The sequence below is a fragment of the Cervus elaphus genome, chromosome 22 (genome assembly GCF_910594005.1).
Source record: "Cervus elaphus chromosome 22, mCerEla1.1, whole genome shotgun sequence".
NCBI classification, from domain to species: Eukaryota; Metazoa; Chordata; class Mammalia; order Artiodactyla; family Cervidae; genus Cervus; species Cervus elaphus.
The window spans coordinates 29,478,761-29,504,204 of NC_057836.1; the positions used below are offsets into that span (position 1 = coordinate 29,478,761).

At 39.3% G+C, this 25,444-nt stretch overlaps 1 long non-coding RNA gene across 2 annotated transcripts in view; it reads left to right on the forward strand.

Moving 5' to 3' along the window:
- Nucleotides 1-25,444, forward strand: part of LOC122680583 — a 278,166-nt gene that overhangs the window by 13,947 nt on the left and 238,775 nt on the right. For both annotated transcript variants that reach the window (XR_006336724.1, XR_006336725.1), the window contains exon 2: nt 21,478-21,575. This is a non-coding gene — a long non-coding RNA (uncharacterized LOC122680583). The remainder of the gene's footprint in view (nt 1-21,477; nt 21,576-25,444) is intronic.

The following is a 25,444-nucleotide window of genomic DNA, read 5'->3' on the forward strand; positions in this document are numbered from 1 at the left end:
CTATTTCCAGTGTTTTAAGGAATCTCCATACTGTTCTCCATGATTTCTTAAAGGAGTAAGAAAAATATACATTGCCTTGAAATAAGTTTTAATTAAAATATGGCAACTTCATTTAATAGTTTTCCAACATAGTCTGTTTAGCCATTGAATTTTGGAGAATAAAAAATAGTAGCAAGGAATCAATATTTGTTTGCTGTTATTTAACTGTGATACTTTCACTCTATGGAAGATGTTTTTATTTAGAGACATAAAACCCAATACATCTATCAGTGTTCTCCATTACAGTATATGGGAAAGAACAAACTTGCTGTCATCTCTGACACTGGAAATGATCAAGAACAGTGATTTAGAAGAGACTTTATAGACAAAGACATTTAGAACTACAAGAAAATTAAGGGACCATTTCTCAGCTAATACTTATTTGGTATCTAAGGCTGTCCAACTGTGGCTCCATGGACTGTAGCCTGCCAGGCTCCTCAGTCCATGAGATTTCCCAGGCAAGAATACTGGCGCGGATTGCCATTTCCTTCTCCAGGGGATCTTTCCAGTCCAGGGATCGAACCCATGCCTACTGCTTGGCAGGCAGATTCTCTACTGCTGAGCCATCTGGGAAGCCCCTCTCAGCTAATACTACTTAGATCATTACCCTTCTAAGTAATATAGTCCCTGTCCATTTAAGTAATAAAGAAAGTACAATTAAATACTTCTTGAGGTTAAAATTTACCCGTACTATGTGCATTCTAATAGATTCTAAAGAAGTGTAACATGCTGGCTATTTTAAGGTTATCAATTTTATCCCTAAGGGAGGAATATCCTTCTTCCTTTTAAAGGTCTGCCCTTCTACCTGTATTGTCCTTTTCATCTGTTTCTTGATAGTGCCTCCATTAATTTGTCTCCTTTTATCAGACCTCCTCACATGTTCACCTTCCTTTCATCAACTTTGAATTATTGTCCTTGTCTTTTTGTCTTCTTTAATTGTTGAATGATCTAGTATTTTATTTCCACTCATTGGGAAACTCCTGCCTTCTTGACCTTTTCTTCCAGTATCAGCAGAAAGTCTCCTAAAAGTTCCCACATTCTATGTACCAAACCCAGTGATGACTTTCTGCGCTTATCATATTCTGATGCTCTGTGGTCCACTGTGTTTCTCAGTGACAGTCACATCTCACACATGGCAATTCCCAGCATGGCATTAACCTCTCACAACCTGCCTTCAGACTCTTTTCTTGAACTCCCCCTGCACCATCTCCAAGTTCTCCATTCTCCGGTGGTCCAGCCACTTCCATACACACATAGTTATACCTTTTTTGTTATTCTCTCTTCTACCGAGACTGCCGTTTTCCTATCCCTATCTCTTATATAACCCTGAAATTTTATTCATCTTTCAACTCCCAATACCATTTCCTCCAAAAACCTAACCTTCTGTCCTTCCATTCAGAATTAATTAATGGGCCTTTCTTATACACTTTCAGATATTGTATTTTATTATAGCCCTTGCATTTATCTATTCTTTATGCTGGGTCAACAAGACACATGATATGGAGAGCTCATATTCCAGTGAAAAAAGAAGATACTCCGAAAAAGATTTTAAAGTACTCTTGGAGGGGTATGCACATTTGCTCTGGAAGTGTAAAGGAGAGGTTAATAAAATTGTCTGGGGGTCCCGAGTAGGGCTTCCTCAAAGAAGGAAACATGAGTTGGAGTTTCCCTAGTAGAAATATGGGAAGAGTTTTCTAGGGATTCACTCATTTACTCAAAAAACATTTATATGACACCTACTGTGATCCAGGCATTGTGCTGGATACTGAAGATTAAAAAAAAAAAGATCAAAGCAACAACAAAACAATGATAAAAAATACTATCAGTCCCTTCTTTTTTTCTAAAGAAGACAAAGGGCCTCATGAAAAAAATGTTATCTCAGGACAACCACCGAGTGTCTACTGTGTGCCCTTCATGTACTAGAGTTATATGTGTTGGCATATAATAGTACACTCCAAACTTATCATTGAAAACTTGAAAAAATATATGAATGTATGTGTGTGTGTGTTAGTTGCTCAGTTATGTTCAACTCTTTGCTACCCCATGGACTGTAGCCCATCAGGCTCCTCTGTCCATGGGATTCTTCAGGCAAGAATACTGGAGTGGGTTGCCATTCCCATCTCCAGAGGATCTTCCTAACCCAGGGATCGAACTGAGGTCTTTGTCATCGCAGGCAGATTCCTTTAACATTTGAGACACCAGGGAAGCCTTCATAAACACCTAACAGTCCAGTGTGACTATAGCTGTACATCTGGACAGTAACTATTTTGTGGGGGATAAAAAGGGCTGATAATAGGTCAAACACAAGAGTCTTAACTTAAGGACCTAAAATCCTAGCACTGAGGATCAGGTAACCCAACCTTGGTGGAGCCAGAAAAGGTCAAAAGAGGTAGGGGGGATTGAACACAGTTTTAAAGTAAATGTGCAGAGAGTTCCTTTAGAAGCAAAGACTATGAAATACCTTTCTTTTTTAAATGTTTAATTGGAAGATAATTGCTTAACAATATTGTGTTGGTTTCTGCCATACAATAACATGAATCAACCATAAATATACATGTATACCCTCACTGCTTGAGCCTCCTTCCCACCTACCCCCATCCTACCCTTCTAGGTTGTCACAGAGCACCAGGCTGGGCTCCCTGTATTTCACAGCAGCTTCCCACTAACTCTCTGTTTTACACATGATATTATATATATTTGAATACTACTCTCTCAATTCATCCCACCCTCTCTTTCCCCCACTGTGTCCACAAGTCCATTCTCTACGTCTGTGTCTCTATTCTTGCCCTGTAACTAAGTCCATCAGTACCATTTTTCTAGATTCAATACATATGCATTTATATAGGATATTTTTTTTCTTTCTGACTTCACTCCATATGACAAGTTCTAGGTTCATCCATGTCAGTTCAATTGGCTCTAATTTGTTCATTTTTATGGCTGAGTAATATTCCATTGTATATGTATATCACAACTTCTCTATCCATTCATCTGTTGATGGACATCTAGGTTGCTTCCATGACCTGGATATTGTAACCAGTGCTGCAGTGAACTTTGGGGTACACGTGTCTTTTTGAATTATGGTTTTCTCAGGGCATTTGCCCAGTAGTGGGATTGTTGGGTCATATGGTCATTTTATTCCTAATTTTTAAAGGAATCTCTACATTGTTCTCCATAGTGGTATATCAATTTACATTCCCACCAACAGTGCAAGAGAGTTCCCTTTTTCCACATCCTCTCCAGCATTTACTGTCTTGTAGATTTTTCTTTTTTTTTTGATGATGGCCATTCTGACTGGTGGGACTTCCCACATGGTGCTAGTGGTAAAGAACCCACCTGCCAATGCAGGAGACCTAAGAAACCCAGGTTTTATCCCTGTGTTGGGAACATCCCTTGGAGTAGGAAATGGCAGCCCACTCCAGTATTCTTGTTTGGAGAATTCCATGGACAGAGGAGCCCAGCAGGCTATAGTCCATGGGGTCACAGAGAGTCAGACACGACTGAAGAGACATCACACAGCGCAGTGCTGGGTGCTGGAAGCTTTCTGACTGGTGTGAAGTGGAACCTCACTGTAGTTTTGATTTGTGTGGCTCAGAGGGTAGAGAATCTGCCTGCTATGCAGGAGACGCAGGAGATGTGGATTCGATCCCTGGGTCAGGAAGATCGTCTGGAGGAGGGCATGGCAACCCACTCCAGTATTCTTGTCTTGGAAATCCCATGGACAGAAGGACACTGTTGGGTTGTGTTACAGTCCACTGGGTCACAAAGAGTCGGATGTGACTCAAGCGACTGAGCACATACACAGCACACAATAACGAGAATGCTGAGCATCTTTTCAGGTTAAACACCATTCTGCGCTCTGGAAAAGTTTAATATCTTGGCGTGGCTGGAGCTTAGGGGCAATGTGTATGCAGATTTGCTGAAGAAGCATTCTTAGTTGGCATGGCTGTTGCTCCTTTGATTATGGAATCTGACTGCGGAGCAGTTATCTGTCCTCTCGCCTTGGAGCCCCAGACACCTGTGGGTAAAGTGTTTAAGGATGCTTTGAGGTTTGCATTTTGAAAAAATGAGTATGACTGTATTGTGGAGGCTAGATTGTAGGCTGGAAAGTGAAGATTCAGTAAAACCAGTTAGATCATCTCCATCTTCGTGAGAGATGCATACCATTGTAAATGTATTGACATAAAATCAACAGGTCTGTTGTTAGGTAGGATGTGGGGCCTGAGGATGAGAGAAATGACAGAGACCTTTTATTTTGTGTCTTGTGAACCTGGGTGGATGGTAAAGCATATAGGGGAAGGAATTGGTTTGAAAAAACCTTAACTTTTGTATTGGGCCTGTTGTTTTTCTGTGCTTTCTGTATCTGTAGAAGTTTGTAGGTAACAAACTGCTTGATGGTAGTGCTTTATGCTCAAGGACTAGCTTATAGCAGGTGATCAAAATACAAGAATTCTCCTATCAATGTCATTTTTCTTTGCAATAAGAGAACATTTCTCAGCCCTGGTTTGGATTTTGGTTGCTCTACATTGGGACATAAATATTTCTTCTATAATTTAAAATGCTCTAGTTTCATTATAAAATATTAATACTCGAAGGGAATTTTCCCTTTGACTTAGTTCTTATTCTCTCTTTTTTCCTGAGTGGTAAAATAAGAAACTTAATTACAAAATCTGTTCTAATTAGGATTAATCCATGATTATGATTTCATGAAGCTTAATTAGTAAGGAAAAGAGAAACTTTTAGGTACTGGAGTTCATGAATTAGGTATTTAATATGTAATCTAGAGTTTTTTTTTTTTTTTAACCAGTTTGAATCTCTCCATTCATAACACAAGTAAGGGAGAAGCAGAAATAATGTTGAATAAACAACAAGATATTGTGCCTTTAAGGCAGCAGAAGTTTCTCGCTTATTGATTGCCTCTCTGTCAGGAATGCTAATCTTTTACAAATCCACAGCCCACAGTTTCTGGTGACGCAGTTTGAAGATACACAAATAAACCCAGACTAAACCCAAGGAAATCAATGGCTCAGAGGTACCTCCTAGCTGGCAAACAGCAAGGACATTCTAATATTTGTTGCCAGCAGCTAGTCAAATGACTCCTTTTATGGCTGGGTACCTGATGTCACGGCGGGACTGTATTATTCTTCCTGACTATGGGTTAAGGAACCATAGAACACAGATATTACATGGAACAAATTTTGAGAACTAAGGAAGATGGATGAAATACTGGGTAAGAGAAGGGTTGATAAGGGTAAATTTGTCACTTGGTTTTATCTGAAGAAACACTGTATATAGTGACATATATAATATGTCAGTTTCAGGAGCCACTGTTTAATAATGCCAGCTATGTTCATCACATCTTTCATCACCCTCTGCAAAACATTTTCTCATGCTATGAAACAAGTCTCTCTGGTGCAATTATAATTTTTTTTTCAGTCATCTCACCAGGAAATCATTTTTTGCATGTCCTGTGAAGTGCGTATATTGCCCTTTCTCTTCTGCTTCCCCTAGTATTCCAGCACTACAGAACCCTACTGCTGTTTACAAAAGGAGAGATAGCTTTGACAAAGACAACCAGGATGATGAATGGAATTTAATTTATGCAACATTCATGTAGGGCGAGTCCTCTGGGTAAATCAACATGGTAGCACTTCCCCCTCCCCAGCCGTATTATGTTCTGCTTGGCTGCCCCAGTTCCCTCTGAAAAGCTTGGCACTTAAAGTTATGTAAGCACCACGCTGATGTTCAAATATTCATCACAAGAATGACACATGAAAAGAAAAAGAAAACAAAAATGGAAGGAGGAGTCTGGGGTAAATATCCACCCAGATCAGCTAGGAGAAGCTGAAGAATTCAGAGTTATTTGGAGACCTAATTTGGAATTAGGGATTTAGTCCCAGAGGGGATTTATCAAATGGATGTGAGCCCTGTGTGGAGTGCTGGAGTGCTATTGATTGGCCTTCAGCCCAAACTGATTTGAGCGCCTCCCTCCTGCTGCTCAATAGAGCCAAGGAAAATTATTTTATTTCACCTGAGAAAAACAACAGTTCCTTACCTTCATAAAAGGTTAGCTAATTATTGTCATTTGACCTATATTTTCCCTTCTTACTGACATATCCATTCAATTCATATTGTGAATTGCTAACTATCTATGAAGGTTTTGCCAGTGATAAGAATCAGAACAGACAGCAAATGCCCAACTGTGAGTACTAAAGGATTATTAAGTAATTTGGGCCTGTCTGCAGAGATGATTTAGGATAAATAATCTATTTTACTCACTTTCTAATAAGGAAAATATTCTAGCCATGAGACTAAGCCCTTTATAAACCAACAAATAAATTAATGAACAAGGGACTTGACTCTGAAATGAAAAGTTTTAGTCTGTGTCACACTGTGTGCAAAATTTCACTTATAATTAATGTCACTGAAGAATCTCAATTCAGTGGAGGGTTATAAATGCCTAGGTATGCTCATTTTCTTTCTTTTAACTGATTGGGAAATATAGATGAACACTGTCACAATGCTAAAAACTCCTTGGATAGATCAGCACTGATATTCTTATTGATAGAGAAGAGGAATAATGCTTAGTAAATTTTATTTTGTTTTGTTTATCTATTATTTATGTATGGCCACACTATGTGGCATGTAGGATCTTAGTTCCCTAATCAGGCATTGAACCCGTGCCCTTTGCAGTGGAAGCATGGAGTCTTAACCACTACACCACCAGGGAAGTCCCAGTGCTTAGTAAATTTTAACTTTGTTTCAGAAACAACTTCAAGTCTTAGTTTAACTTTTAAATTTGAATCAGGTTTATACTGTTGACTTGGAGTCATTTTATCTATTCATATAAAAAGATATTTAGTTCAGACTAAAAGTGAAGGGCTGGAAAAAATATTTCATGCAAATGGAGACCAAAAGAAAGCAGGAGTCGCAATACTCATATCAGATAAAATAGACTTTCAAATAAAGGATGTGAAAAGAGACAAAGAAGGACACTACATAATGATCAAAGGATCAATCCAAGAAGAAGATATAACAATTATAAATGTATATGCACCCAATATAGGAGCACCACAATATGTACGGCAAATACTAAAGAGTATGAAAGAGGAAATTAATAGTAACACAATAATAGTGGGAGACTTTAATACCCCACTCACAACTATGGATAGATCAACTAAACAGAAAATTAACAAGGAAACACAAACCTTAAATGACACAATGGACCAGCTAGACCTAATTGATATCTATAGGACATTTCACCCCAAAACAATCAACTTCACCTTTTTCTCAAGTGCACACGGAACCTTCTCCAGAATAGATCACATCCTGGGCCATAAATCTGGTCTTGGAAAATTCAAAAAAATTGAAATAATTCCAGTCATCTTTTCTGACCACAGTGCAGTAAGATTAGATCTCAATTATAGGAAAAAAATTGTTAAAAATTCAAACATATGGAGGCTAAATAACACGCTTCTGAATAACCAACAAATCATAGAAGGAATCAAAAAAGAAATCAAAATATGTATAGAAATGAATGAAAATGAAAACACAACAACCCAAAACCTATGGGACACTGTAAAAGCAGTGCTAAGGGGAAGGTTCATAGCATTACAGGCTTACATCAAGAAACAAGAAAAAAGCCAAATAAATAACCTAACTCTACACCTAAAGCAATTAGAGAAGGAAGAAATGAAGAACCCCAGGGTTAGCAGAAGGAAAGAAATCTTAAAAATCAGGGCAGAAATAAATGCAATAGAAACTAAAGAGACCATAGCAAAAATCAACAAAGCTAAAAGCTGGTTTTTTGAAAAAATAAACAAAATTGACAAACCATTAGCAAGACTCATTAAGAAACAAAGAGAGAAAAACCAAATTAACAAAATTAGAAATGAAAATGGAGAGATCACAACAGACAACACTGAAATACAAAGGATCATAAGAGACTACTACCAGCAGCTCTATGCCAATAAAATGGACAACTTGGATGAAATGGACAAATTCTTAGAAAAGTATAACTTTCCAAAACTGAACCAGGAAGAAATAGAAGATCTTAACAGACCCATCACAAGCAAGGAAATTGAAACTGTAATCAAAAATCTTCCAGCAAACAAAAGCCCAGGACCAGATGGCTTCACAGCTGAATTCTACCAAAAATTTAGAGAAGAGCTAACACCTATCTTACTCAAACTCTTCCAGAAAATTGCAGATGAAGGTAAGCTTCCAAACTCATTCTATGAGGCCACCATCACCCTAATTCCAAAACCAGACAAAGATGCCACAAAAAAAGAAAACTACAGGCCAATATCACTGATGAACATAGATGCAAAAATCCTTAACAAAATTCTAGCAAACAGAATCCAACAACATATTAAAAAAATCATACACCATGACCAAGTGGGCTTTATCCCAGGAATGCAAGGATTCTTTAATATCCGCAAATCAATCAATGTAATACACCACATTAACAAATTGAAAGATAAAAACCATATGATTATCTCAATAGATGCAGAGAAAGCCTTTGACAAAATTCAACACTCATTTATGATTAAAACTCTCCAAAAAGCAGGAATAGAAGGAACATACCTCAACATAATAAAAGCTATATATGACAAACCCACAGCAAGCATCACCCTCAATGGTGAAAAATTGAAGGCATTTCCCCTGAAATCAGGAACAAGACAAGGGTGCCCACTCTCACCACTACTATTCAACATAGTGTTGGAAGTTTTGGCCACAGCAATCAGAGCAGAAAAAGAAGTAAAAGGAATCCAGATAGGAAAAGAAGAAGTGAAACTCTCGCTGGTTGCAGATGACATGATCCTCTACATAGAAAACCCTAAAGACTCTACCAGAAAATTACTAGAGCTAATCAATGAATGCAGTAAAGTTGCAGGATATAAAATTAACACACAAAAATCCCTTGCATTCCTATATACTAACAATGAAAAAACAGAAAGAGAAATTAAGGAAACAATACCATTCACCATTGCAACAAAAAGAATAAAATACTTAGGAGTATATCTACCTAAAGAAACAAAAGACCTATACATAGAAAACTATAAAACACTGATGAAAGAAATCAAAGAGGACACAAACAGATGGAGAAACATACCGTGTTCATGGATTGGAAGAATCAATATTGTCAAAATGGCTATTCTACCCAAAGCAATCTATAGATTCAATGCAATCCCTATCAAGCTACCAACGGTATTTTTCACAGAACTAGAACAAATAATTTCACAATTTGTATGGAAATACAAAAAACCTCGAATAGCCAAAGTAATCTTGAGAAAGAAGAATGGAACTGGAGGAATCAACCTGCCTGACTTCAGACTCTACTACAAAGCCACAGTCATCAAGACAGTATGGTACTGGCACAAAGACAGAAATATAGATCAATGGAACAGAATAGAAAGCCCAGAGATAAATCCACGAACCTATGGACACCTTATCTTTGACAAAGGAGGCAAGGATATACAATGGAAAAAAGACAACCTCTTTAACAAGTGGTGCTGGGAAAACTGGTCAACCACTTGTAAAAGAATGAAACTAGAACACTTTCTAACACCATACACAAAAATAAACTCAAAATGGATTAAAGATCTAAATGTAAGACCAGAAACTATAAAACTCCTAGAGGAGAACATAGGCAAAACACTCTCCGACATAAATCTCAGCAAGATCCTCTATGACCCACCTCCCAGAATATTGGAAATAAAAGCACAACTAAACAAATGGAACCTAATGAAACTTAAAAGCTTTTGCACTACAAAGGAAACTATAAGCAAGACAGCCCTCAGATTGGGAGAAAATAATAGCAAATGAAGAAACAGACAAAGGATTAATCTCAAAAATATACAAGCAACTCCTGCAGCTCAATTCCAGAAAAATAAATGACCCAATCAAAAAATGGGCCAAAGAACTAAACAGACATCTCTCCAAAGAAGACATACAGATGGCTAACAAACACATGAAAAGATGGTCAACATCACTCATTATTAGAGAAATGCAAATCAAAACCACAATGAGGTACCACTACACGCCAGTCAGGATGGCTGCTATCCAAAAGTCTACAAGCAATAAATGCTGGAGAGGGTGTGGAGAAAAGGGAACCCTCTTACACTGTTGGTGGGAATGCAAACTAGTACAGCTGCTATGGAAAACAGTGTGGAGATTTCTTAAAAAACTGGAAATAGAACTGCCATATGACCCAGCAATCCCACTTCTGGGCATACACACTGAGGAAACCAGATCTGAAAGAGACACGTGCACCCCAATGTTCATCACAGCACTGTTTATAATAGCCAGGACATGGAAGCAACCTAGATGCCCATCAGCAGACGAATGGATAAGGAAGCTGTATACATATACATACATTCCATATACACCATGGAATATTACTCAGCCGTTAAAAGGAATTCATTTGAATCAGTGCTAATGAGATGGATGAAACTGGATCCCCTTATACAGAGTGAAGTAAGCCAGAAAGATAAAGAACATTACAGCATACTAACACATATATATGGAATTTAGAAAGATGGTAACGATAACCCTATATGCAAAACAGAAAAAGAGACACAGAAATACAGAACAGACTTTTGAACTCTGTGGGAGAAGGTGAGGGTGGGATGTTTCAAAAGAACAGCATGTATACTATCTATGGTGAAACAGATCACCAGCCCAGGTGGGATGCATGAGACAAGTGCTCGGGCCTGGTGCACTGGGAAGACCCAGAGGAATCGGGTGGAGAGGGAGGTGGGAGGGGGGATCGGGATGGGGAATACGTGTAAATCTATGGCTGATTCATATCAATGTATGACAAAACCCACTGAAATGTTGTGAAGTAATTAGCCTCCAACTAATTTAAAAAAATAAAATAAAATAAAAAAAAAGAAGAAGAAGAGAAAAAAACGATATTTAGTTCAAAAAACAAGAGTATATAAATATAATACATTTTCTCCCCCAGCTAAAATGACAATTATTCTCCCTATACAAAGCAATTTGACTATTTTTAGTTCAGGTAAGATAAATGTTGACCATCCTTTTATCATTCTTTAAAGTCCCTCCTATAATACTCCTCATGAAAATGACAATTTCAGGAAAGGTAGAAAAAAGTTCATTGGAAACAAATGATAATGTGCAATTATCATGTAAGATACTTAAAAAGAAATATATATATATATATATATATATATATATATATATATATCAATAAAGAGTTGCTTCCCTGGTGGCTCAGATGGTTAAGAATCTGTCTGCAATGAAGGAGACCTGGGTTTGATCCCTGGGCTGGAAAGATCCCCTGGAGAAGGGAATGGATACCCACTCCATATTTTTGCCTGGAGAATTCCATGGACAAAGGAGCCTGGTGGGCTACAGTCCATGGGGTTGCAAAGAATCAGACATGACTGAGCGACTAGCACTTTGACTTTTGGGGGAATTTCCCTGGTGGCTCAGACAGTAAAGAATCTGCTTGCAATGTGGGAGACCTGGATTTAATCCTGGGATCTGAAAGATACCCTGGAGAAAGGGAATGGATACCCACTCCAGTATTCTTGCCTGGAGAATCCCATGGACAGAGGAGCCTGGCAGGCTACAGTCCATGGGATTGCTAAGAGTTGGACACAACTGAGGAACTAACAACACACAAAGGATTGTGAGCAAAAAAGAGGGACAAAACATGAAGCTACTTTGCTGATGTAAAGTTAGAGTTGGATATACTAAAGGCTGCAGTGGGGCAGGATGTCTCTCTCCACTGCCACCACCCTAGAACAGGCCACTCTTAGCTCTTATTCAGACTATTTCCATTGATCCCTAATTGTTCTCCTTGCTACTGAAAGCTTGTTGCTGAACGATAAGATGCGGGATTCTTGGCCGCAGGAGGAGACGAATTCAATCCGGGGCCAGAAACAAGGCTGGATCGCTCAGAGCTTTTGTGTAATAAAGTTTTATTAAAGTATAAAGGAGATAGAGAAAGCTTCTGACATAGGCATCAGAAGGGGGCAAAAGAGTACCCCCCTCCTAGTCTTTAGCTATATGTTGTATAGTCACTCACAGACTGTTAATGAAAAGAAAGGGATGTCATAAAATTTAGAATGGCACCAGATAATTCATCCCTGGCCATAAAGTGATTGACTTGAATCTTGTAGAAGGGCAGAATACCAACAAATAGTTTCATTTACATAGATTAGGGGAACAATACCTGAGTAAGTAAGTTAGGCCGTTTGGTGGAACCAACTTGAAGATAGAGTCTGGGGTACATTAACATAGCTTAAGACAACATTTCCATAAGAAAAAGAAATGTATTGGATAACTCAGGGTTTGAGAGTAATTAGCTTTAGGTGAGACCAGGTGTCATGGCAACACAGCATTTTAAGGGAAACCTCCTTTTAAATTTGTATAGAGAAGGAAAAACACATCGCTGGTTTGTTTCTTTCTGCTGCTTAAGAGAGAGAAAAATGTCTGGCACTTGCAGCCTCTTTCCTCCATTTGGAGACCCGTGGCCTTCCTGCCTGTTACCCGCTCACTACTACTTTTGTCTTCCTCCTATCCATCCTCTACTAAAAATCAGTGATTTTTTTTAAGGTTTATTTATTTATTTTTGGCTGTGCTGTGCCTGTGTTGCTGTCTGCAGGCTCTCTCTAGTTGTGGCGAGCAGGGGCGAGTCCTCATTGAGTTGCGGGTGTCTCATCGTGGTGATTTCTCTTGCTGAGGAGCACAGACTCAGTAGTTGTGATGCATGGGCATAATTGCTTTGTGGCCTGTGGGATCGCCCCAGACTAGGAATCGAACCCTTGTCCCCTGCCTTGGCAGACAGATTATTAACCACTGGACCACCAGGGAAGTCCAAAGTGAGTGATTTTGGGGAAAAAAAGCTTTAAATATGTGATCTGATTGTTTTATTCTGCATTTCTCACTCTTTCAGTGACTGCCTAAGGCACTTAGAACAAAATCCAAACCCCTTCCCTTCCCTCCAGCAAGTCCCTGGCGGTCTAGCCCCTAACTGCTTCTCCAGTTTAAATTCTGGCCCCTGTCCTCTCACTGGACTCCAGCTACATTTATCTTCTTTCACTTTTGGGAACACCCATGGATTTTTCTCCTTAGGGTTTCATGCATATTTTAGTTCTTTTGCTTAGACTATTATTCCCAAAGTCAACTTGTCTTCAAAATCACCTATAACCAACACTTCTGAAGCAAATTCATGCCTTTTTATCTTCTCCATCCTTCCACTGCCAATATTCACTTTTGTGGTACCCACTAAGATTTTATAGCTCTTATTACAATTTTATAATAATTCTATTTAAGTATTTTTGTTTTTTCCTTCCCATCAAACTGTGTCCTCTCTGAAACTCTTGTTTCAGAGTTTGAGGGTAGATATTGAGGGAAAAAAAGGAGGAGAGAGTGAGAGGAAAGTGGTGGAGAAGACAGCAGAAAAGAGGAATTTAAAAATTGAGTAAATAGTTGGTGATATGTACAATATACTTAGTTTTAAAAGTTTGATGATAGAATAAATCATAGATTTAAAGCTAGCTTTAAAAGCCACTGGATATGTTTTTGAATATCTTCTTAGAAATGGGAAGATCAGAAATTAAAGCAAGTGAAAAAAAAGATAAATAATGACTCAGGGTACATTCAAACAAAGTTTGAAAGAATTCAACATTGTGGGTGCTTATCTGATGCAAATGTGCAAACGTCTCAGAGTTCAGCCATTACTCACAATTAAACCGACAGCAGAGTTCCCCAACACTGTCTGACCGCCATCTGGATCAACACTTTCAATCACTCTCTGGAATTTCATTTAGTGCTTCCGGGCATTTTGGTGGGTTGCTTACTCATTTCTGCAATTCCAGTTTAAAATAAATTATACAATATGATCAACAGATTTCTTTTAAAGGAATCTTTTTTTTTTTTTTTTCCCCCCCAGGGTGGACTAGGAGAAAGTATTGGGCCATTTCTCCTTCTTTTTTTAAGTTCATAAGATAAATGCTCCATTGAATTTAGCATTATTATCATGTAGCTATTTTGGCAAACATATATGCTGCATTCTCAGACTCACCACAAATAACTTTTGGTTTGATGCCAATTCAGTGGATTTTTCATGGTAAGAAAAGGAAAATGTAGCTTGCTGATAAACATGCAAGCAATTACCCCTTTGGTTTTGCACACTAACATTGCTTATCATTGGAAAAATCTAAAAAATACACCAGGTAACAATTCTGGGAATGTCTGATTTGGCACTAAGTCAAAGATACTAAATAATCTGATAATGTTTGAATTCTCTAATTATGATTTGAAAAACCTCTTTTAATTGATTTTTCTTTTTTTTTTTTGTCATACAAGAATAATGAGTCCCCAAAAAGGTTGGCAAAAATAACTTTTTTGTGGGTGTCCATAGTTGCTATTCTCTTGTCTCAGAAAGAAATATCTTTTTTCAAAACAACTTAATTCAGATTTACCCTCAAATTATTTTTATGTTGATTGTGGTTAAGTAATTTGCTCTCTTACTGCTTGATTAAAACTGTGGTTTTTCTGACGTTCCAACTTCCTGTCTATATCCGTCACGATTTCCGTGCTTACCACATAGCAATACTGAGTCTGAATATATTGCCCATTTTGTAGTACATTGTATTACACCTCGTGCTACCAAGTTTCGACCTTCTTCAAACCTAATTGACCGCTTGTCTTTTTCAATGAGAGTTAATAGTTAAAGGACTCACATTCAAGAGCTTTAGTTTTTTTTTCATTGATTTGCCCTTTAGCTATACAAACCCGCAACTTTAAATCAATACAAGCAATTCCTTCTGCTTCTGTGTGATGGCTGGCAACACTGGTGATGAAAAGTCACACAGCTGTGTGAATTGATGCCACTACAAATTTATGGTTTCCAATCTCAGCTGGCCCTGCAACTTAGGTCGATAATCCTTTTAACGATCTCTGGTCAGTTCCCACGTCCATTAACCTCAGTCAGAATTCCAAACTTGAACCACTCTTCTCATACTCTTTCTGGGCCCTTTAGCCATGAAAAATGACCTTGCTTATTATTACTTAAAAAAAAAGAATCAGACCATAAACTTTTAACTTTAAATTTTTTCTCTGCCTTAATGTCATTTCTCTTTTGAGTGCCTTTTCCACTAAGGTGATAAACATATAAATCTCTCAGCCAAATAGCAAGTCCCACTGCCCCCTTAGTTTCTCCCTGGGTTGTGAGTGTGTTGTGTGTGTATGTGGAGGGGGAATGTGTATGAAAGGAATCCTGGACTTTCTGCACTTTGATGCCATCTGGTTGCAGAGGCATCTTCTGAACTGTCTATCCTCCACCTGTTCTTGATCAGACATTGATGCAAATTTTCACAGGTATGTATGGTCTTTTCTTTGGAATCAGGGGATCATTCCACTACTGCTATGCAACTTTTAGATCCACGTTGTGAATGCTTTCTGTTTCTCTCATGCAATAAACAGGAATGGCTGGGGGACTGCCTGAGGCTCCATCTGCTTAGATCTGCCTTCCTTGAACAGAAAGATCACCTGAGGAGCTTTAAAGCTACCAGTACCTGGGGAAGGGATCTCAGAGTGCAGTCCAGAAGCAGCAATATTCAGCCTTACCTGATGACTGATTGGAAACTGAAATTCTAGGTACATCCCAGATTTACTGAATCAGGAACTTTTTGGATAATATCCAAATAGATAGTTGTGTTTTTTTTTTTTTTTTGAGTATTCTGGAGGTGATTTTGGTACATTTTAAAGTTTGAAAACCATGCCCAGGAAAGAGATTTGAGTGTTGGTACAGTTCCCAGCTGGTCTGTGCGTGCGTGTATGTTCAGCCGTTAAGTAGTGGTTGACTCTTCTGAGACCCTATGGACTGTAGCCTGCCAGGCTCCTCTGCCCATGGGATTTCCCAGGTAAGAATACAGGAGGGGATTGCCATTTCCTTCTCTAAGGGATCTTCCTGACCCAGGGACTGAACCCACTTCTCTTGCTTTGGCAGGCGGATTCTTTACCCCTGAGCCAGTATGGAGTATATGGAATCAACATTTAGCTGGGGATGAGAACCACCAGCCTAGACATGCCCAGCAGCCACTGCTCTTTTAGGTTTTGACACCTCCCTAAGACTCTCCTGGGAAGATGGGATGTAAATCTATCTGTTTTTGACCCCACAGATTTATCTGGGGTTTTGCTTCTTCTCTGGACTAGCTCAGGAAAATGTATCCAGGAGCCCCGTCTCTGTTTGAGTCCTACCGATGTCCTACTCTTCTTCTGGCTCTCTTACTTCTCCATCATCTACATAATCCTTTTCCTGTCTTGGAGAGTGGGGTCAGGAAAAAGAGCATCACCCTTACTCATGATGTTTTACGAAATGATTTAATATGAGCCATAAGTGTTCCTTTCTGTTCTCCTAAGTGTTTACAATTGTGACATTCAAAAGCCTCCAACACCATCCTCCCACTTTCTATTGTCATGTCACAAACTCAAGGATACAGCCAGAATACTGGAGTGGGCAGCCTTGTCCTTCTCCAGGTGATCTTCCCACCCCAGGGATCAAACCCAGGCCTCCCACATTGTGGGAAGATTCTTTACTAGCTGAGCCTCAAGGGCAGCCCAAGAATACTGCAGTGGGTAGCCTATCCCTTCTCCAGCAGATCTTCCCCACCCAGGAATCAAACTGAGGTTTCCTGCATTGCAGGCAGATTCTTTACCAACTGAGCTATTAGGGAAGCCCCCAAGAGTATAGCAAAAGTACTTAAATTTTTTTTTCCTACATTTCAGTTACATATTTAATTTTTGCTCCATTCCTTAAAGTGGTGGCTGTTTCACGAATTTCCCTCCCACCATACTTTACTTTATAAAGTTGTATATCAGCTTTTTAGAGGGGAGTAGGGTGCGGGGGTGAAGGGAGCTTATGTAAGGCCAGGTTGTTACTAGGGTGGACAGCAGCAAACCTGAGGAACTATGTGAAAGGAGGATGAGGACTGTTTTTTCAGGGATCTGCATGGAAGGGCATGGCCACCCACTCCAGTATTCTTGCCTGGAGAATCCCCATGGACAGAGGAGCCTGGGGTAGACCCAGTCCATAGGGTTGCAAAGAGACGAACATGACTGAAGTGACTACTCACACATGCACTGCATGGGATGCTGACACTGGTCATGTTGGTGCCTTCTAGGTTTCTCCACTGTAAAGCCATCACTTCTCCCTGAGTGTATTAATACTAATCACAGTACTTTGTGGGGAAGACATCCTAAGATTATGCCCATAGCCTGTTGTCATCAAATCTCTATCTACTACCTTTAAGCCTCTATTGACAACCAGTACTTGCATTACAGCTCAGTATCATGGTTGCTAAATGTCAATTTTTTCTTCCAGTCTACATTTATTTGTTGACATTCCAGCATAGAGAAGAAATTTCTCTTGTCATTTATTTTTTAATTTAATCAGCCTAGTCTCATAGATTCCTATTCATTGTTTTGTCATCTATTACTATGAATTTTCACATTATGAATTTTGACATTCAAATATGCCCCAGATGTGGCCAGTAGGAACTCTGTTCAAGGCTCCCGCGTCTTTTTGACATGTACTCATTGTTGTTTGAATGCTTTCTTAATTTCTGGCTCCAAAATATGTTCCTGCTTTATGTTACACTTTCCCTGCCCCAATCTTGGAATCAGTTACACAGCCAAGGAGTTCTGGTTTTAAGATCTGAGTTCTCAGTACGTTCATTGCTAGTAAGACGCCATTGCCTCTCAGCTCTCTCAACATAGAAAACTAGAAAGTGTAAGCATATTTATGCTATTTCTATATTTATTAGAATACATGTATATTATATATATACATATACACACACAAATATACATGAGTTCATATGTGTGTGTTAAGTTGCTTCAGTCATGTCTGACTCTTTGTGACCCCATGGACTGTAACTCGTTGGACTCCTGTCCATGGAACTCTCCAGGCAAGAATATTGGAGTGGGTTGCCATGTCCTCCTCCAGGGGATCTTCCCAACCCAGGGATTGAACCTGTATCTCTTATGTCTCCTGCATTGGCAGGCAGGTTCTTTACCACTAGCGCCACCTGGAATACCTCTAATTTCCAAACAGCACTTCAGAGTACTCTTTTTTTCCCCCCCATTTATTTTTATTAGTTGGAGGCTAATTACTTTACAATATTGTAGTGGTTTTTGTCATACACTGACATGAATCAGCCATGGATTTACATCTATTCCCCATCCCGATCCCCCCTCCCACCTCCCTCTCCACCCGATCCCTCTGGGTCTTCCCAGTGCACCAGGCCCGAGCACTTGTCTCATGCATCCAGCCTGGGCTGGTGATCTGTTTCATCCTAGATAATATACATGTTTTGAGGCTGTTCTAAACAGACATTTCTCCAAAGAAGACATACAGATGGCTAACAAACACATGAAAAGATGCTCAACATCACTCATTATCGGAGAAATGCAAAGCGAAACCACAATGAGGTACCATTACACGCCAGTCAGGATGGCTGCTATCCAAAAGTCTACAAGCAATAAATGCTGGAGAGGGTGTGGAGAAAAGGGAACCCTCTTACACTGTTGGTGGGAATGCAAACTAGTACAGCCGCTATGGAGAACAGTGTGGAGATTTCTTAAAAAACTGGAAATAGAACTGCCATATGACCCAGCAATCCCACTTCTGGGCATACACACTGAGGAAACCAGATCTGAAAGAGACACGTGCACCCCAATGTTCATCGCAGCACTGTTTATAAGAGCCAGGACATGGAAGCAATCTAGATGCCCATCAGCAGGTGAATGGATAAGGAATCTGTGGTACATATACACCATGGAATATTACTCAGCCATTAGAAAGAATTCATTTGAATCAGTTCTAATGAGATGGATGAAACTGGAGCCCCTTATACAGAGTGAAGTAAGCCAGAAAGATAAAGACCAATACAGTATACTAACACATATATATAGAATTTAGAAAGATGGTAATGATAACCCAATATGCAAAACAGAAAAAGAGACACAGATGTACAGAACATACTTTTGGACTCTGTGGGAGAAGGCGAGGGTGGGATGTTTCCAGAGTACTCTTTCTAGACCCTCTTCTTTGTGATGTGTATAAGTGCATTGCCAGTGAGAAACTCAGTTCTCGTTATCCTCAACAATTTGCTTTAGTCAGTATAACCAGTTTATCATCCAATTTTGCCACCTCCACCTCCAGACCTTCACTTCCCGTGCCCTGCCCCCTAAGATGTCAGCAGGCATACTCCCTCAAATTGAGACGGATCTGTCTTCCACTTGGGTCCCTCCCATCCCCCATTTCTCACTTTCTCAGACGCCTGTAGACGCACTGCCACAAGTCTTTGTAAGCCCCCCTGCTTCCCTCCATGATATTGTGCAGTTGACCTATTGTGGGGAATGGGGGGAATGGGGAAATGGTCAGGAAAAGGTTCAAATTCATTTCACTCATTTCTTTACAAGTGTTTCTTCCCTTTCCAGACCCGAGATTCTTGACATGATGGCAGAAATTAAAATTCTATAAACTTTGAATTCCTTGTCCCTTAGAAGCGGTCTTGCATACAATAGGCAGCAGTGAATTGCTGATGAATTAGTAAACTGGCCTTTCCTCTGAATTCATACTCTTGGCACACTTTGGACATTTCCTCTCACAGTAACCATCTGGGAGACCTTGCTGAGGACTGTCTTGATTTGAATGTTGAGCTGATGAGCATACTTTGGGTTTAGATGCCTGGAGCGGTAGGAGGATTGTTAGGGTAGAGTGGAAGGATGTATGCTTCATATAAACTCCAAACTCCTTTCATGTTTTCTTTGATGCAAAATATGCTCAGAATCCTTTTAGGTCTCCTCCAATGAGACATAAGCAGCCAGCTTTCAAGTAATTCTATTCCTGATTCATTGATTTTGTTTATTTCAGAGAAGGATTTGAGGGTATTTCTAAGTACTTAATTTGAAAAGTAATAGTTTTCTCAAATTTAATAATTTCTGCTATAGCTACAAATTGTACACATTAGTTTTGTTTTGTGCGTATTAATTTGTCCTATTTAAATAGTTGAATATTCTGTGCATATATATCTTATGTAATTAGTTGAATATTTGATCTCTTCTACTAAATTGTAAGGTTTTGAAGACAGAGACCAGGTTGTGTTCATTTTAAAGTGCACCACAATAACTGTTCTACTTTTGTCTAATTCTTAGAATAATGCTTGACAATGACTAGATACCCAATAAATATTTGTTGAAATAAATAAAATATTGTTGTGTGCTCTGGAGTACAACTGATTTTCATCTATCACACTATGAAAACATAGGTGATGCTAAATAGAATTTAAGTCAACATTTAATAAAAGGGCTGATTATCCAATTTGGATTACCCACACCCTTAGGACACATTCTCTATTCTGATAAATTCTAGATGTTTCTGTTCTGGTTAAGTGATCAATGAACTTCTGTCTATTTCTTACTTCAAGTAAAGTCATATGTTGGGGGAGATACCATGGATATTTGTTAGAGTAATAAATGAATCTGCTGGTATGGGAAGTGGTGCCATGGCGGGGAAGCTCTAGCAAATGTCAATAGTAGATAGTAACAAAAAAATCCAGAATCTTCAAATTCTCTTAAAACATTAATTATTTGGCTTTAGTAAGAGACAGGGAACTGTAATTTTTATATTTAAACTACAATTGATTGCAGAAACTCATGCCATAGGTAGGATAGTATATTTGATGCATGCTCTAACCACTCTTCATATGGAAGATATTATTAGTCTATTATTGCATTCTTTCTTTCTGATCTTAGATTCTCCCTCCAAAGTTTTCTCAATATAAGGTTCTAGGGAAATGCTACCAATCAATTAGAAGTGATACTTGAGTTGAAACCTTTCCGTATGCCTCCCATAGCATTTTAGAACTATATATTGTCTCTGCCCCACCAGACTTGTATGTCTTCATAATCCGGTCTAGAATAAGTGTCACTAAAAACCCTATATTTACCACAGAACATCTCATTTTCCCTGTATTGTTAAGGCTGCACTAATGTCAGCTTTTCTAATTTCTGAAGGCTTCAGATTTGGAAGGATATAGATAGCACAACTTTTGGTTAAAAAATGATCATTCTTTTTTGTTTCTCCACTCTTTAATACCATTTGTGAAAACTCCTCCATTCTGATTCAGGATAAGCCTTTTCATATCTAATCATCATAAAGGTTGAGCCATGATAGAACTTGACTAAGGCTATTCATGGCAAATCTTATTTTAAAATGTGTATGCTGACTATTGAATTGATTATACAGGTATAAATAAAAAGATGTTTAAACATGCACTGTGGTTTTGCTTTTTTGCCTTGCCTTTGCTGGCATCTGGGATCAATCAAACAAGCATGCAGCTGTGGAGAGGTAAAATATGTTATGCATAACATATTTCTTTTTTGTTTTTTTTGCAGTATTGTATGGAAGTGACTCTTTCACTATTTATCATCCTTATCCAAGAGAAAACCAACCTCCCAGAAGTGATATGACTGATTGTTGGACCACAATAAATGTAGGTAGTGTCACAAAGGATTTGTCCGTTTAAGTCGGGCTGACCAACTGTTAGTTAAAATCAATCAGCTAAGTTGTATTGCATGTTTGCTCTTGCTCAGTTGAGCTTTTAGGACTTTTCATATAGTAATGGTGATTCTTTCCAACTGTGGGCCAGTTGTAATCAATAGCCAGGGCATTGTTCCACATAAGGGTGATGAAGTAAATAGAATGCCCTTCGTTTGCTTTAATCAAGGTTCATGACAAGGCTGAGGAGACGGTTCCTCACAAGAACATCTGGCAGCCAGAGGGGTTATACAGGTTGGCTTCAGATGGGAATGTTTGGAATTGCTTAGTTGGAACAACACAATGTGTTTGCATTAGCCCACATATAATCACAACAGTTCCTGTGATGTGCCGGGAAACTGAGTAGGTGAGAGCCACATGCTAGTCTGCCTTTATGGCTAGAAGCCCAGAAATGCTAATGGGAAATGTTCACATTGACTGGAGGAGAAGATGTGACCTGCCCAGTGTATGGAGGTTCCAGAGCTTCATTTGGTAGATCTAGCAGTTTTAAATATAAATTGTGTATTGATGGGAGTTTTTCTCTTTAAAACTATGATAAGGCTGATGTTCATTTAGTTCTTGCTTACATGGAGAACAAAAAAAGAAAAAAACTAGCAACTATGGCTCTGCATGGCCCTTTCACCAAAAGTAATTTGCTACAATAGGTATTTATTTATTTTTAATACTTTTTTACTTACTAAATTCTTTTTAAAAATGTATTTATTTGACTGTATCAAGTCTTAGTTGCAGCATGCAGGATCTTACTTGCATCATGTGAGATCTTTTGTTGCAGCCCCCAGACTCTCTAGTTGTGGCACGCAGGTTCAGTAGTTGCAGCTTATGGGCTTCGTTGCCCCTTGGCATGTGGGGTCTTAGTTCCTCAGCCAGGGATTGAACCTGTGTGCCCTGCATTACAAGGTGGACTCTTAACCACTGGAACACCAGGGAAGTTCCCACAATAAGATATCTTAGTGATACCTCCTTTAATAGGAATTTTTAGCTAGCAGTAAGGGAAAAATGATCTCTTAGGTTGCCATGGGGGCCCTCTAAGTACTCTGGACATTTATTTGCTTGTGGTTTTTAGGTAGTAACAGAGGTCATCCTTAAGTTTGAAGCCTAGCTTACTCTTAATCCTACCTCAAACCTAGGAAATCTTAAAAAAAAAAAAAAAAAAGTGAGGTAGAATATGAAGAGTTACACCATGGATTTAAACTTTTACAAAGCCAATAAAAGATGAGATTGATTAGACAAAGATTGAGGCTTTGGGGACTGTAAGCCACAACAAAAGGCTTAGTGGGTCTTTTTTAGTTCTTTCTCTGTCTTGAGCAAGATTCTCTTCTCAGCTTGTTTACTGTTTAATTTTTAAGATTTTTTTTTTTTTTTTGGTCATAAATTTTCCTTTGTTGCTGAGTCAGTATTACTTTTTGCTACACATAATTGAAATCTGACTATAGTACCATACGAAGTAGAATTTTGCTTTTACATGTTAAAAGAAATCTGGAGATGGGCAACTCGAGGTGGTACAATGGCTTGAAGTGATTGAACTGTTACGGAACCAAACTTGAATCCATTCTCCTGCACGCAGTATAATCAGTCTACTGACTTTGGTTTCCGGTGAAGGGAAGCACAGTGTTTTTTGTTTTTTTGTCTTTTTAAATTGCAGGGTACCAAACAAGGAGAACTGATAGATCATGCTCAAAAAATTTGAACTTCCTGATGGCTTTCAAGAAAAGGGTTCTAAACACAACGTGAGGGAGGGGCCGCAGGGTGCCGCGTTGGCTTGTGCTCAGTTCTCGGTTTGGTTGGCATCAAGGTGAAGTTTTGAGCATCATCAGCCGTCTGGTTTCAGTTGATCCGGGGTCTCCATGTTTACAGTCAGCATTTTTCACCTAGTGGGGGCCTGCTTCCTGGAAAAACAACTTAGGAATGTTTATCAGATGTTCTGTGTCTTTCAGGAAACTAGGAATTGGGTGATTCTGCCATGTGATGGATAATCTAAGTTGTTATCAGTTTCCTGGCCCAATATACATTCTTTGTTTCTACATCTTCGCATTTCCTAATCATTAACTCTAGAGACAGCTTTTTGAGACTCAAGGGAGCCTTGGGAGACTAAAGCAAAAGTCTTTGATTTCAAAGGACAAGAGACACAAGGACTTGGACATGGACTCAGAACCATTAAGGACCCAGGTTCTTTTTGTCTTTCCATGTTACCATCATTTGTGTGTGGCTTTATCTTGAAGTTTATGATATGATGGCTCCATCTCTAGCTATCATGTTTATGTTTCAGGCAGAAAGAAGGAGCAGGGTTGAACAGAAAGGCATGTGTTCACTGTGGATCACTTTTTAATCAGGAAAACAACAGATTTTACAGACACTCCTCTTGGTAGACTTCCCCTTAAATCTTACAAGGCATAACTATGGTCTTATGGCTTTAGCATCAGATGAGATTTTGAGGGAGATAAGCATTTTTAATTTGGCCCCTTGCCACTCCAAAGAAAATACTAATTCTGTCGGTGATGATGAGAGGGAATAGAGATAGTACGCAGGGAGCTAGCAGCACTGGTCCCAGTTGTTAACTAAAGTGAGCTTCAGAACATTCTTGTTTCCCATCAGGAACTTGGCCTGTATAATACCAAATTGCAGGGGGCTTCTCTGATGGCTCGGTGGTAAAGAATCTGCTTACTAATGTGGGAAACACAGCTTCAATCTCTGATCTGGAAAGATCCCACATGCCTCAGAGCAACTAAGCCCATGTGCCACAACTACTGAACCTGTGTTCTAGAGACTGGGAGCCACAACTACTGAAGCCCGGGTACCCTATAGACCTTGCTCCACAACAAGAGAAGACACTGCAATAAGAAGCGTGTGCACTGCAACTAGAGAGGAGCCCCTGCTCGCTGCCACTAGAGAAAAGCCCGTCCAACAGCAAACACCCAGCCCAACCAAAAATAAATAAACAAATAAAATTAGTTTTTTACAAAACAAATTGCAGGGATCTCTTAGCCCGATGAAGTCATTCTTGATGCTTCCACAAGTTCTCTTTCTAAACTACAGATCTGATTATGTGACTCCCAGTGCCTTCAGGTGGCAATCTGGATTCCTTTAACACAGCATACATGCTTTGGCTCTGCTTCCCTTCCCGGCCTCTCTTCCTGCCACTCACCTGTACATGCTATGTACACCAGGCCTTCCAAACCCCATGTCATATTGAACAGCCCACATACCCTTTCCTGACTCCATGTATTCACATGGGCTGCTTCCTGTGCTTGCATTCTCTGTCCCCACTGTGTCCATTGTGAAATAGGTACTTTTTCTGTTTTTGCAAGGCTCTACACCATCGTCGTCCCTGACTTGTGGGCCCAGTTGGCTATTGCTTCCTTTGTCACTGAACAGTGTTTTGAATTTGAATCTGTTAGGCGTTCTCTTAGCCTTTTCAAGCTGTTTGTCAGCCCCACTACACTGTAGTTGAAAAGGGGACCAAATCTTATTTATTCACATCTTATTCATATAATTAATGCAGTGCCTGGCATAAGGTAACTCAACAACTGCTTCTTTTTTTTTTTTATTTTGCATTTATTTGTTTGACTGCGTCAGGTCTTAGTTGTAGCACACAGGATTTTCATTGCAGTGCAAGGGGTCTGGCTTCTCTAGGTGCAAGGCTTCTCTCTAGCTATGGCGTGCAGGCACTTGACCTCCGCAGTTGCAGTTTGCAGGCTTAGTTGTCCTGCAGCATGTGGGATCTTAGTTCCCTGACCAAGGACTGAACCCATGTCCCCTGCATTGCGGGCAGATTCTTAACCACTGGACCACTAGAGAAGTCCCCAA